Source organism: Anopheles funestus, chromosome X, assembly GCF_943734845.2.
Source record: "Anopheles funestus chromosome X, idAnoFuneDA-416_04, whole genome shotgun sequence".
NCBI classification, from domain to species: domain Eukaryota; kingdom Metazoa; phylum Arthropoda; class Insecta; order Diptera; family Culicidae; genus Anopheles; species Anopheles funestus.
In genome coordinates, this window is record NC_064597.1 from 7,156,510 (window position 1) to 7,171,330 (window position 14,821).

Genomic DNA, 14,821 nt, shown 5'->3' on the forward strand with positions numbered 1-14,821 from the left:
TATGTATATTTAGTGGAGAACGGGGACGAAAGAGCCTTTTTTGTAACTAAACAAACGAAACGAAACGAAAACGAAAGAGTGCTGGACACTTTTTTCATTTTTCCTTTGTTTTAAGTATATTTTGAAGAATACCACGACGATAGTCATAAAATGAAAAAGCAACAAGAAACGGAACCGGAAAAGCGGGTGTTCCTCCTCCCTAACAAAAAAAAACACACACACACACACACATACACACACATATACATTCACTTAGTCTCTGTGTATCTGAGTTCACCATCAGGCGCCCGGCAGGCTTAAAGCAAAGCGTAAGGATAACATTAGGATGAGTTAGGAAAAAGTGAAACTTTTGAAACTAGAATTTTATAAAATAGAAAAGAAGAAAAAAACGAGAGAAATTGGACAGACTAACAGATACAGATGATTATTTTGCTTTTTAGCTGGAACATGGAAGCTGAATCGCTTTTTTTCTCCTTTTTTTTGTTCCTTTTGAGCTCACCACAATGTTGAAGCTGTAAGATGTGGGAGTAACATTGGTTATTGTTTTTTGTTTTTATTGTGTGTGTTACACCTTTGTTGATCTGTGCTCGGTTACCCGGTTAAGATGCTAATGGAAGCTAATGCAAACTGAAACTGTATAACGATCGCGATCCAATATGTGTTTTTCGTTCCATTTTTCCTTTGCCCATTCCTAAACAGCAATGGGTTAAGTGTTAAATAATTGAAAGGAGGGGAACTTTCTTGTTGCAATGCAAAGTGAGGAAACAAACAACAGAGAAGTAAACTAGACACAGCCGAGAGAGAGAGAGCGAGCGAGAGAGAGAGAGAAAGAAAGAACGAGTGTCGGAACACAAAACAATATATACTTGAAAACATGTTGCAAAAGTAACACATAATAATTAATCATCTTGAGACATTCCTATTAAACAAAACAAACAAAAAAAAAACAATGTTGTTATTCTAAGAGAACAAAAAGTATTTTATGAGAGTAAAAAAGAGTATAATAAAATATGTTATGCATAAAATAGTTCGAGTGTTTTTTAATTTTATGGTATTTGCCTGGTAGTTGACAGAGGAGGCGCCCGGTAGCAAAGGTAAGTCTCACAGTTTCTGTTTAATATAAACAAGCAGGAAATCTTGTAACAAATACAGTAAATAAAACGGAAGATAAAATGACTAAATGAACTGATTTCAACAGTGTTGACCGGGGGGCGGGAGTCATTTTTGGAGGCCCTAACTGAGAATCCTCGGGGTCCCTAAAACTCTGGTTGCGACGACGGAATAAGTAAAGTATTACAATATTGTAAGACATGCATAGTGAATTCTACAAGCACCAAACATTTCGGCGCCCCTTTTGCCTCGAGCCCTTAGTTTGCCGCTTAGTTTGCGTAGTGGATGATCCGCCTTTGAGTAGGCTCTTCAACTCACTCAACTCGCATATTTTCGCTTCAACTCACGTATTTACTCTTTTAGCAACTCGACTCACCACGGCTGGATGCTTACACTCATGAGTGACTAAAATGACCGAACGTTAACTTATACGTTTATGCCGGGTTTTTTCATGACACCGAAATGAGTCGTTAAACGAGCAGACTCCTAATAACGACTCATTCACTCTGAGTTGACTCACTAAAAAGAGTTGTTATTCTCATCTCTAGTCCATAGCAGGACATTAGCTGCACAACGTTACCGTAGTGGAAATGGATGGTCATTAGGGATGATTCAACTATTACGTAACGCAAAAAAAGTGAAGTTGTAAACCCCTTCCCTACCTATCGTAACAAATTGTACAAATTGTAAAAACGTAAACATTAAAAAAACGACTTTACAATGTTTTGTCATGCTTATGGAGCTGATCGATACTTTTCATATGCCGTTTTGTTAAACGATCATAGTATGTTCTTGAAAATTATACAGCAATTTTGCGTTATTATCTTAAATAATGTTTCTTTAATTAATAACAGTTAATAAAAAGTTTGTTTACATTTCCAAAACTTAGAAAACATGTCCATTCCGTGGACAGATTAGCTAACAAAATACTTTGCTTTGCAACATTTCAACATAAGCATCCTACAAAAGAGGTAACAGCTACCGTCCAATTTTGCCGCGACCGACCGTTTGAAATATCGAAAAATAATTTTTCGACACCAAGAGAGCATCCATGGAAGCAGGTAACCTATTCGATTGCACGGGATATAATCCGCATGAAAGAGATAATAATCCACCACATGCGGGAGAGAGACCGATAAGTGAGGCGCTAAGCAGGGGCAATTGTACTGATAACACGTCAACCTCCTTGGTAGGATGCTCTCTTGGCGTTGAGAAACTACCGACCACTCATACTTTTTCATCTCGGCTAGAAGGTAGAAAAGAATGTTACTCCACAGTTGTGAAGAATCGGTTTTATTAGTATTGGAGAATCGGTTTTGTACAACACCAAGAGAGCATCTACGAAAGCAGGTAACCTATTCGGATGGAGGGGAAATAATCCGCATGAGAAAGAAATTAATCCGCCACATGCGAGAAAGAGACCGCTAAATGGGGCTCTAAGCTGAAAACCAGAAAACCGCTCGTTTTCTGCGTCAAAATCCTGAGAAAGCTGCCAAAATTAAACATCCGAAATAACAAGAGAGCATCCTACATAAGAGGTAACATGAACTGCGGTTTGAACCAGCCGCGAGCGACATTCTCTTCTCTCCTCTAGTAGCCGTTCTAATCCTTCGTATAGTTGTTCTTTTCCCACGTGTTATCATTGACTATGGCGAGAGATGATCTAGTATAGGTAATCGATAATATGAGTTGATCGAATGAAGGGGAAATAACCTTCCATCTCTTTCAACCCAATCTACCGATGCTAAAGGATCTCAAACTGCTATCAATGATAACGTGCGAGAAAGGAACGGCTATATGTTACACTACGCTGGGGAAATTATAGCTTATGCTGCTATAGTATTATCTTTTATAGGATACTGTCTTATTATTTCATATGTTGCAATAAAAAATTTCGTTAAATATTTAAATGATATCTTTCATGAATTATTTTAATGAAATTTTCATGAAAGATTTCGCTATTATAGTAGATTATTTATAGTAGATTTCATGCTTACCTCCTTTATAGGATGCTCTCATGTTTTTTCAGAAATTATTTTTCGATATTTTTTCCGGCCGGCTCGCGCCCAATTTGAATCGTAATTAACGCTATCTCTTGCTGGATGCTCTCTTGTTATTTCAACCGTTAAAACCAGTCTTTTGTGAAGGTTTAAAAATTCAAAAATGATTCTTCAATACAAAAAGAGAAACCTTCAAAGAAGGCAGATAATATCACTACCGATTTCCCAGCTTAACGCCCCATTCAGCGGTCTCTCTCCCGCATGTGGTGGAATTATTTTTTCTTTCGTGCAGATTATTTCCCCTCCAACCGAATAGGTTACCTGCTTCTGTGGATGTTCTCTTGGAGTTACAGAAAAATGACTTCAGCCATAACTTTTTTTGCCATACCTTTAAATGATTTCATAAGGCTCATTTTTGCACCAAATTTTGCCTATAACTCGGTCGGTATCCAACGGATCGCCAATCTTTAACCTGTGGTCGATAGATGGCATCAATGGCTACATTTTCTTCTTGGACGGCCATGCCCTCAGATGTCTGTGCCAGAAGTTATTCGAGGAACCAAGTTCCTTACCCTGTTTGAGAAAATGTAAAATTTTTCTCATTTTTGCACCAACTTTTGCCTATAACTCGGTCGGTATCCAACGGATCGCCAATCTTTAACTTGTGGTCGATAGATGGCATCAATGGCTACATTTTCTTCTTGGACGGCCATACCGTCAGATGTCTGTGCCAGAAGTTATTCAGGGAACCAAGTTCCTTACCCTGTTTCTGAACAATTTAGCAATATTGAAAAATGTGATATATTTTAATGGGAATTTGTTGCAATATGTTTCTTTTCACTCAAATAATGCTTTAAACTAAAAAAAGAATAAAAAATCGAAAAAAAAATTTCCAAAAAATTTCAACTCGAAAATTTCATAAGGCTTACCCCTTACGTTTTTTTTGAGAAATTTTGCAAAAAAAATGAAATTGTTTTATTTTAATCCCAATTGGTTGCAATGAGTTTCGTTTCACTCAAATAATGATTGAAATAAAAAAAAGAGTGAAAAATAATGAAAAAATCAAAAAATTCAAAAAAATGAAAATTTACTAAGGGTCATTTTTGCACCAAATTTTGCCTATAACTCGGTCGGTATCCAACGGATCGCCAATCTTTAACCTGTGGTCGATAGATGGCATCAATGGCTACATTTTCTTCTTGGACGGCCATGCCCTCAGATGTCTGTGCCAGAAGTTATTCGAGGAACCAAGTTCCTTACCCTGTTTGAGAAAATGTAAAATTTTTCTCATTTTTGCACCAACTTTTGCCTATAACTCGGTCGGTATCCAACGGATCGCCAATCTTTAACTTGTGGTCGATAGATGGCATCAATGGCTACATTTTCTTCTTGGACGGCCATGCCCTCAGATGTCTGTGCCAGAAGTTATTCAGGGAACCAAGTTCCTTACCCTGTTTCTGAACAATTTAGCAATATTGAAAAATGTGATATATTTTAATGGGAATTTGTTGCAATATGTTTCTTTTCACTCAAATAATGCTTTAAACTAAAAAAAGAATAAAAAATCGAAAAAAAAATTTCAAAAAAATTTCAACTCGAAAATTTCATAAGGCTTACCCCTTACGATTTTTTTGAGAAATTTTGCAAAAAAAATAAAATTGTTTTATTTTAATCCCAATTGGTTGCAATGAGTTTCTTTTCACTCAAATAATGATTGAAATAAAAAAAAGAGTGAAAAATAATGAAAAAATCAAAAAATTCAAAAAAATGAAAATTTACTAAGGGTCATTTTTGCACCAAATTTTGCCTATAACTCGGTCGGTATCCAACGGATCGCCAATCTTTAACCTGTGGTCGATAGATGGCATCAATGGCTACATTTTCTTCTTGGACGGCCATACCGTCAGATGTCTGTGCCAGAAGTTATTCGAGGAACCAAGTTCCTTACCCTGTTTGAGAAAATGTAAAATTTTTCTCATTTTTGCACCAACTTTTGCCTATAACTCGGTCGGTATCCAACGGATCGCCAATCTTTAACTTGTGGTCGATAGATGGCATCAATGGCTACATTTTCTTCTTGGACGGCCATGCCCTCAGATGTCTGTGCCAGAAGTTATTCAGGGAACCAAGTTCCTTACCCTGTTTCTGAACAATTTAGCAATATTGAAAAATGTGATATATTTTAATGGGAATTTGTTGCAATATGTTTCTTTTCACTCAAATAATGCTTTAAACTAAAAAAAGAATAAAAAATCGAAAAAAAAATTTCCAAAAAATTTCAACTCGAAAATTTCATAAGGCTTACCCCTTACGATTTTTTTGAGAAATTTTGCAAAAAAAATAAAATTGTTTTATTTTAATCCCAATTGGTTGCAATGAGTTTCTTTTCACTCAAATAATGATTGAAATAAAAAAAAGAGTGAAAAATAATGAAAAAATCAAAAAATTCAAAAAAATGAAAATTTACTAAGGGTCATTTTTGCACCAAATTTTGCCTATAACTCGGTCGGTATCCAACGGATCGCCAATCTTTAACCTGTGGTCGATAGATGGCATCAATGGCTACATTTTCTTCTTGGACGGCCATGCCCTCAGATGTCTGTGCCAGAAGTTATTCGAGGAACCAAGTTCCTTACCCTGTTTGAGAAAATGTAAAATTTTTCTCATTTTTGCACCAACTTTTGCCTATAACTCGGTCGGTATCCAACGGATCGCCAATCTTTAACTTGTAGTCGATAGATGGCATCAATGGCTACATTTTCTTCTTGGACGGCCATACCGTCAGATGTCTGTGCCAGAAGTTATTCAGGGAACCAAGTTCCTTACCCTGTTTCTGAACAATTTAGCAATATTGAAAAATGTGATATATTTTAATGGGAATTTGTTGCAATATGTTTCTTTTCACTCAAATAATGCTTTAAACTAAAAAAAGAATAAAAAATCGAAAAAAAAATTTCCAAAAAATTTCAACTCGAAAATTTCATAAGGCTTACCCCTTACGTTTTTTTTGAGAAATTTTGCAAAAAAATTAAAATTGTTTTATTTTAATCCCAATTGGTTGCAATGAGTTTCGTTTCACTCAAATAATGATTGAAATAAAAAAAGAGTGAAAAATAATGAAAAAATCAAAAAATTCAAAAAAATGAAAATTTACTAAGGGTCATTTTTGCACCAAATTTTGCCTATAACTCGGTCGGTATCCAACGGATCGCCAATCTTTAACCTGTGGTCGATAGATGGCATCAATGGCTACATTTTCTTCTTGGACGGCCATGCCCTCAGATGTCTGTGCCAGAAGTTATTCGAGGAACCAAGTTCCTTACCCTGTTTGAGAAAATGTAAAATTTTTCTCATTTTTGCACCAACTTTTGCCTATAACTCGGTCGGTATCCAACGGATCGCCAATCTTTAACTTGTGGTCGATAGATGGCATCAATGGCTACATTTTCTTCTTGGACGGCCATGCCCTCAGATGTCTGTGCCAGAAGTTATTCAGGGAACCAAGTTCCTTACCCTGTTTCTGAACAATTTAGCAATATTGAAAAATGTGATATATTTTAATGGGAATTTGTTGCAATATGTTTCTTTTCACTCAAATAATGCTTATAAACTAAAAAAAGAATAAAAAATCGAAAAAAATATTTCAAAAAAATTTCAACTCGAAAATTTCATAAGGCTTACCCCTTACGATTTTTTGAGAAATTTTGCAAAAAAAATAAAATTGTTTTATTTTAATCCCAATTGGTTGCAATGAGTTTCTTTTCACTCAAATAATGATTGAAATAAAAAAAGAGTGAAAAATAATGAAAAAATCAAAAAATTCAAAAAAATGAAAATTTACTAAGGGTCATTTTTGCACCAAATTTTGCCTATAACTCGGTCGGTATCCAACGGATCGCCAATCTTTAACCTGTGGTCGATAGATGGCATCAATGGCTACATTTTCTTCTTGGACGGCCATGCCCTCAGATGTCTGTGCCAGAAGTTATTCGAGGAACCAAGTTCCTTACCCTGTTTGAGAAAATGTAAAATTTTTCTCATTTTTGCACCAACTTTTGCCTATAACTCGGTCGGTATCCAACGGATCGCCAATCTTTAACTTGTAGTCGATAGATGGCATCAATGGCTACATTTTCTTCTTGGACGGTCATACCGTCAGATGTCTGTGCCAGAAGTTATTCAGGGAACCAAGTTCCTTACCCTGTTTCTGAACAATTTAGCAATATTGAAAAATGTGATATATTTTAATGGGAATTTGTTGCAATATGTTTCTTTTCACTCAAATAATGCTTTAAACTAAAAAAAGAATAAAAAATCGAAAAAAAAATTTCCAAAAAATTTCAACTCGAAAATTTCATAAGGCTTACCCCTTACGTTTTTTTTGAGAAATTTTGCAAAAAAAATAAAATTGTTTTATTTTAATCCCAATTGGTTGCAATGAGTTTCTTTTCACTCAAATAATGATTGAAATAAAAAAAAGAGTGAAAAATAATGAAAAAATCAAAAAATTCAAAAAAATGAAAATTTACTAAGGGTCATTTTTGCACCAAATTTTGCCTATAACTCGGTCGGTATCCAACGGATCGCCAATCTTTAACCTGTGGTCGATAGATGGCATCAATGGCTACATTTTCTTCTTGGACGGCCATACCGTCAGATGTCTGTGCCAGAAGTTATTCGAGGAACCAAGTTCCTTACCCTGTTTGAGAAAATGTAAAATTTTTCTCATTTTTGCACCAACTTTTGCCTATAACTCGGTCGGTATCCAACGGATCGCCAATCTTTAACTTGTGGTCGATAGATGGCATCAATGGCTACATTTTCTTCTTGGACGGCCATACCGTCAGATGTCTGTGCCAGAAGTTATTCAGGGAACCAAGTTCCTTACCCTGTTTCTGAACAATTTAGCAATATTGAAAAATGTGATATATTTTAATGGGAATTTGTTGCAATATGTTTCTTTTCACTCAAATAATGCTTTAAACTAAAAAAAGAATAAAAAATCGAAAAAAAAATTTCCAAAAAATTTCAACTCGAAAATTTCATAAGGCTTACCCCTTACGATTTTTTTGAGAAATTTTGCAAAAAAAATAAAATTGTTTTATTTTAATCCCAATTGGTTGCAATGAGTTTCTTTTCACTCAAATAATGATTGAAATAAAAAAAAGAGTGAAAAATAATGAAAAAATCAAAAAATTCAAAAAAATGAAAATTTACTAAGGGTCATTTTTGCACCAAATTTTGCCTATAACTCGGTCGGTATCCAACGGATCGCCAATCTTTAACCTGTGGTCGATAGATGGCATCAATGGCTACATTTTCTTCTTGGACGGCCATGCCCTCAGATGTCTGTGCCAGAAGTTATTCGAGGAACCAAGTTCCTTACCCTGTTTGAGAAAATGTAAAATTTTTCTCATTTTTGCACCAACTTTTGCCTATAACTCGGTCGGTATCCAACGGATCGCCAATCTTTAACTTGTAGTCGATAGATGGCATCAATGGCTACATTTTCTTCTTGGACGGCCATACCGTCAGATGTCTGTGCCAGAAGTTATTCAGGGAACCAAGTTCCTTACCCTGTTTCTGAACAATTTAGCAATATTGAAAAATGTGATATATTTTAATGGGAATTTGTTGCAATATGTTTCTTTTCACTCAAATAATGCTTTAAACTAAAAAAAGAATAAAAAATCGAAAAAAAAATTTCCAAAAAATTTCAACTCGAAAATTTCATAAGGCTTACCCCTTACGATTTTTTTGAGAAATTTTGCAAAAAAAATAAAATTGTTTTATTTTAATCCCAATTGGTTGCAATGAGTTTCTTTTCACTCAAATAATGATTGAAATAAAAAAAAGAGTGAAAAATAATGAAAAAATCAAAAAATTCAAAAAAATGAAAATTTACTAAGGGTCATTTTTGCACCAAATTTTGCCTATAACTCGGTCGGTATCCAACGGATCGCCAATCTTTAACCTGTGGTCGATAGATGGCATCAATGGCTACATTTTCTTCTTGGACGGCCATGCCCTCAGATGTCTGTGCCAGAAGTTATTCGAGGAACCAAGTTCCTTACCCTGTTTGAGAAAATGTAAAATTTTTCTCATTTTTGCACCAACTTTTGCCTATAACTCGGTCGGTATCCAACGGATCGCCAATCTTTAACTTGTAGTCGATAGATGGCATCAATGGCTACATTTTCTTCTTGGACGGCCATACCGTCAGATGTCTGTGCCAGAAGTTATTCAGGGAACCAAGTTCCTTACCCTGTTTCTGAACAATTTAGCAATATTGAAAAATGTGATATATTTTAATGGGAATTTGTTGCAATATGTTTCTTTTCACTCAAATAATGCTTATAAACTAAAAAAAGAATAAAAAATCGAAAAAAATATTTCAAAAAAATTTCAACTCGAAAATTTCATAAGGCTTACCCCTTACGATTTTTTGAGAAATTTTGCAAAAAAAATAAAATTGTTTTATTTTAATCCCAATTGGTTGCAATGAGTTTCTTTTCACTCAAATAATGATTGAAATAAAAAAAGAGTGAAAAATAATGAAAAAATCAAAAAATTCAAAAAAATGAAAATTTACTAAGGGTCATTTTTGCACCAAATTTTGCCTATAACTCGGTCGGTATCCAACGGATCGCCAATCTTTAACCTGTGGTCGATAGATGGCATCAATGGCTACATTTTCTTCTTGGACGGCCATGCCCTCAGATGTCTGTGCCAGAAGTTATTCGAGGAACCAAGTTCCTTACCCTGTTTGAGAAAATGTAAAATTTTTCTCATTTTTGCACCAACTTTTGCCTATAACTCGGTCGGTATCCAACGGATCGCCAATCTTTAACTTGTAGTCGATAGATGGCATCAATGGCTACATTTTCTTCTTGGACGGTCATACCGTCAGATGTCTGTGCCAGAAGTTATTCAGGGAACCAAGTTCCTTACCCTGTTTCTGAACAATTTAGCAATATTGAAAAATGTGATATATTTTAATGGGAATTTGTTGCAATATGTTTCTTTTCACTCAAATAATGCTTTAAACTAAAAAAAGAATAAAAAATCGAAAAAAAAATTTCCAAAAAATTTCAACTCGAAAATTTCATAAGGCTTACCCCTTACGTTTTTTTTGAGAAATTTTGCAAAAAAAATAAAATTGTTTTATTTTAATCCCAATTGGTTGCAATGAGTTTCTTTTCACTCAAATAATGATTGAAATAAAAAAAAGAGTGAAAAATAATGAAAAAATCAAAAAATTCAAAAAAATGAAAATTTACTAAGGGTCATTTTTGCACCAAATTTTGCCTATAACTCGGTCGGTATCCAACGGATCGCCAATCTTTAACCTGTGGTCGATAGATGGCATCAATGGCTACATTTTCTTCTTGGACGGCCATACCGTCAGATGTCTGTGCCAGAAGTTATTCGAGGAACCAAGTTCCTTACCCTGTTTGAGAAAATGTAAAATTTTTCTCATTTTTGCACCAACTTTTGCCTATAACTCGGTCGGTATCCAACGGATCGCCAATCTTTAACTTGTGGTCGATAGATGGCATCAATGGCTACATTTTCTTCTTGGACGGCCATACCGTCAGATGTCTGTGCCAGAAGTTATTCAGGGAACCAAGTTCCTTACCCTGTTTCTGAACAATTTAGCAATATTGAAAAATGTGATATATTTTAATGGGAATTTGTTGCAATATGTTTCTTTTCACTCAAATAATGCTTTAAACTAAAAAAAGAATAAAAAATCGAAAAAAAAATTTCCAAAAAATTTCAACTCGAAAATTTCATAAGGCTTACCCCTTACGATTTTTTTGAGAAATTTTGCAAAAAAAATAAAATTGTTTTATTTTAATCCCAATTGGTTGCAATGAGTTTCTTTTCACTCAAATAATGATTGAAATAAAAAAAAAGAGTGAAAAATAATGAAAAAATCAAAAAATTCAAAAAAATGAAAATTTACTAAGGGTCATTTTTGCACCAAATTTTGCCTATAACTCGGTCGGTATCCAACGGATCGCCAATCTTTAACCTGTGGTCGATAGATGGCATCAATGGCTACATTTTCTTCTTGGACGGCCATGCCCTCAGATGTCTGTGCCAGAAGTTATTCGAGGAACCAAGTTCCTTACCCTGTTTGAGAAAATGTAAAATTTTTCTCATTTTTGCACCAACTTTTGCCTATAACTCGGTCGGTATCCAACGGATCGCCAATCTTTAACTTGTAGTCGATAGATGGCATCAATGGCTACATTTTCTTCTTGGACGGCCATACCGTCAGATGTCTGTGCCAGAAGTTATTCAGGGAACCAAGTTCCTTACCCTGTTTCTGAACAATTTAGCAATATTGAAAAATGTGATATATTTTAATGGGAATTTGTTGCAATATGTTTCTTTTCACTCAAATAATGCTTTAAACTAAAAAAAGAATAAAAAATCGAAAAAAAAATTTCCAAAAAATTTCAACTCGAAAATTTCATAAGGCTTACCCCTTACGATTTTTTTGAGAAATTTTGCAAAAAAAATAAAATTGTTTTATTTTAATCCCAATTGGTTGCAATGAGTTTCTTTTCACTCAAATAATGATTGAAATAAAAAAAAGAGTGAAAAATAATGAAAAAATCAAAAAATTCAAAAAAATGAAAATTTACTAAGGGTCATTTTTGCACCAAATTTTGCCTATAACTCGGTCGGTATCCAACGGATCGCCAATCTTTAACCTGTGGTCGATAGATGGCATCAATGGCTACATTTTCTTCTTGGACGGCCATGCCCTCAGATGTCTGTGCCAGAAGTTATTCGAGGAACCAAGTTCCTTACCCTGTTTGAGAAAATGTAAAATTTTTCTCATTTTTGCACCAACTTTTGCCTATAACTCGGTCGGTATCCAACGGATCGCCAATCTTTAACTTGTAGTCGATAGATGGCATCAATGGCTACATTTTCTTCTTGGACGGCCATACCGTCAGATGTCTGTGCCAGAAGTTATTCAGGGAACCAAGTTCCTTACCCTGTTTCTGAACAATTTAGCAATATTGAAAAATGTGATATATTTTAATGGGAATTTGTTGCAATATGTTTCTTTTCACTCAAATAATGCTTTAAACTAAAAAAAGAATAAAAAATCGAAAAAAAAATTTCAAAAAAATTTCAACTCGAAAATTTCATAAGGCTTACCCCTTACGTTTTTTTTGAGAAATTTTGCAAAAAAAATAAAATTGTTTTATTTTAATCCCAATTGGTTGCAATGAGTTTCTTTTCACTCAAATAATGATTGAAATAAAAAAAAGAGTGAAAAATAATGAAAAAATCAAAAAATTCAAAAAAATGAAAATTTACTAAGGGTCATTTTTGCACCAAATTTTGCCTATAACTCGGTCGGTATCCAACGGATTGCCAATCTTTAACTTGTGGTCGATAGATGGCACCAATGGCTACATTTTCTTCTTGGACGGCCATACCGTCAGATGTCTGTGCCAGAAGTTATTCGAGGAACCAAGTTCCTTACCCTGTTTGAGAAAATGTAAAATTTTTCTCATTTTTGCACCAACTTTTGCCTATAACTCGGTCGGTATCCAACGGATCGCCAATCTTTAACTTGTGGTCGATAGATGGCATCAATGGCTACATTTTCTTCTTGGACGGCCATACCGTCAGATGTCTGTGCCAGAAGTTATTCAGGGAACCAAGTTCCTTACCCTGTTTCTGAACAATTTAGCAATATTGAAAAATGTGATATATTTTAATGGGAATTTGTTGCAATATGTTTCTTTTCACTCAAATAATGCTTTAAACTAAAAAAAGAATAAAAAATCGAAAAAAAAATTTCCAAAAAATTTCAACTCGAAAATTTCATAAGGCTTACCCCTTACGTTTTTTTTGAGAAATTTTGCAAAAAAAATAAAATTGTTTTATTTTAATCCCAATTGGTTGCAATGAGTTTCTTTTCACTCAAATAATGATTGAAATAAAAAAAAGAGTGAAAAATAATGAAAAAATCAAAAAATTCAAAAAAATGAAAATTTACTAAGGGTCATTTTTGCACCAAATTTTGCCTATAACTCGGTCGGTATCCAACGGATCGCCAATCTTTAACCTGTGGTCGATAGATGGCATCAATGGCTACATTTTCTTCTTGGACGGCCATGCCCTCAGATGTCTGTGCCAGAAGTTATTCGAGGAACCAAGTTCCTTACCCTGTTTGAGAAAATGTAAAATTTTTCTCATTTTTGCACCAACTTTTGCCTATAACTCGGTCGGTATCCAACGGATTGCCAATCTTTAACTTGTGGTCGATAGATGGCATCAATGGCTACATTTTCTTCTTGGACGGCCATACCGTCAGATGTCTGTGCCAGAAGTTATTCAGGGAACCAAGTTCCTTACCCTGTTTCTGAACAATTTAGCAATATTGAAAAATGTGATATATTTTAATGAGAATTTGTTGCAATATGTTTCTTTTCACTCAAATAATGCTTTAAACTAAAAAAAGAATAAAATATCGAAAAAAAAATTTCCAAAAAATTTCAACTCGAAAATTTCATAAGGCTTACCCCTTACGTTTTTTTTGAGAAATTTTGCAAAAAAAATAAAATTGTTTTATTTTAATCCCAATTGGTTGCAATGAGTGTCTTTTCACTCAAATAATGATTGAAATAAAAAAAAGAGTGAAAAATAATGAAAAAATCAAAAAATTCAAAAAAATGAAAATTTACTAAGGGTCATTTTTGCACCAAATTTTGCCTATAACTCGGTCGGTATCCAACGGATCGCCAATCTTTAACCTGTGGTCGATAGATGGCATCAATGGCTACATTTTCTTCTTGGACGGCCATGCCCTCAGATGTCTGTGCCAGAAGTTATTCGAGGAACCAAGTTCCTTACCCTGTTTGAGAAAATGTAAAATTTTTCTCATTTTTGCACCAACTTTTGCCTATAACTCGGTCGGTATCCAACGGATCGCTAATCTTCAACTTGTGGTCGATAGATGGCATCAATGGCTACATTTTCTTCTTGGACGGCCATACCGTCAGATGTCTGTGCCAGAATTTATTCAGGGAACCAAGTTCCTTACCCTGTTTCTGAACAATTTAGCAATATTGAAAAATGTGATATATTTTAATGGGAATTTGTTGCAATATGTTTCTTTTCACTCAAATAATGCTTTAAACTAAAAAAAGAATAAAAAATCGAAAAAAAAATTTCCAAAAAATTTCAACTCGAAAATTTCATAAGGCTTACCCCTTACGTTTTTTTTCAGAAATTTTGCAAAAAAAAAAAAATTGTTTTATTTTAATCCCAATTGGTTGCAATGAGTTTCGTTTCACTCAAATAATGATTGAAATAAAAAAAGAGTGAAAAATAATGAAAAAATCAAAAAATTCAAAAAAATGAAAATTTACTAAGGGTCATTTTTGCACCAAATTTTGCCTATAACTCGGTCGGTATCCAACGGATCGCCAATCTTTAACCTGTGGTCGATAGATGGCATCAATGGCTACATTTTCTTCTTGGACGGCCATGCCCTCAGATGTCTGTGCCAGAAGTTATTCGAGGAACCAAGTTCCTTACCCTGTTTGAGAAAATGTAAAATTTTTCTCATTTTTGCACCAACTTTTGCCTATAACTCGGTCGGTATCCAACGGATCGCCAATCTTTAACTTGTGGTCGATAGATGGCATCAATGGCTACATTTTCTTCTTGGA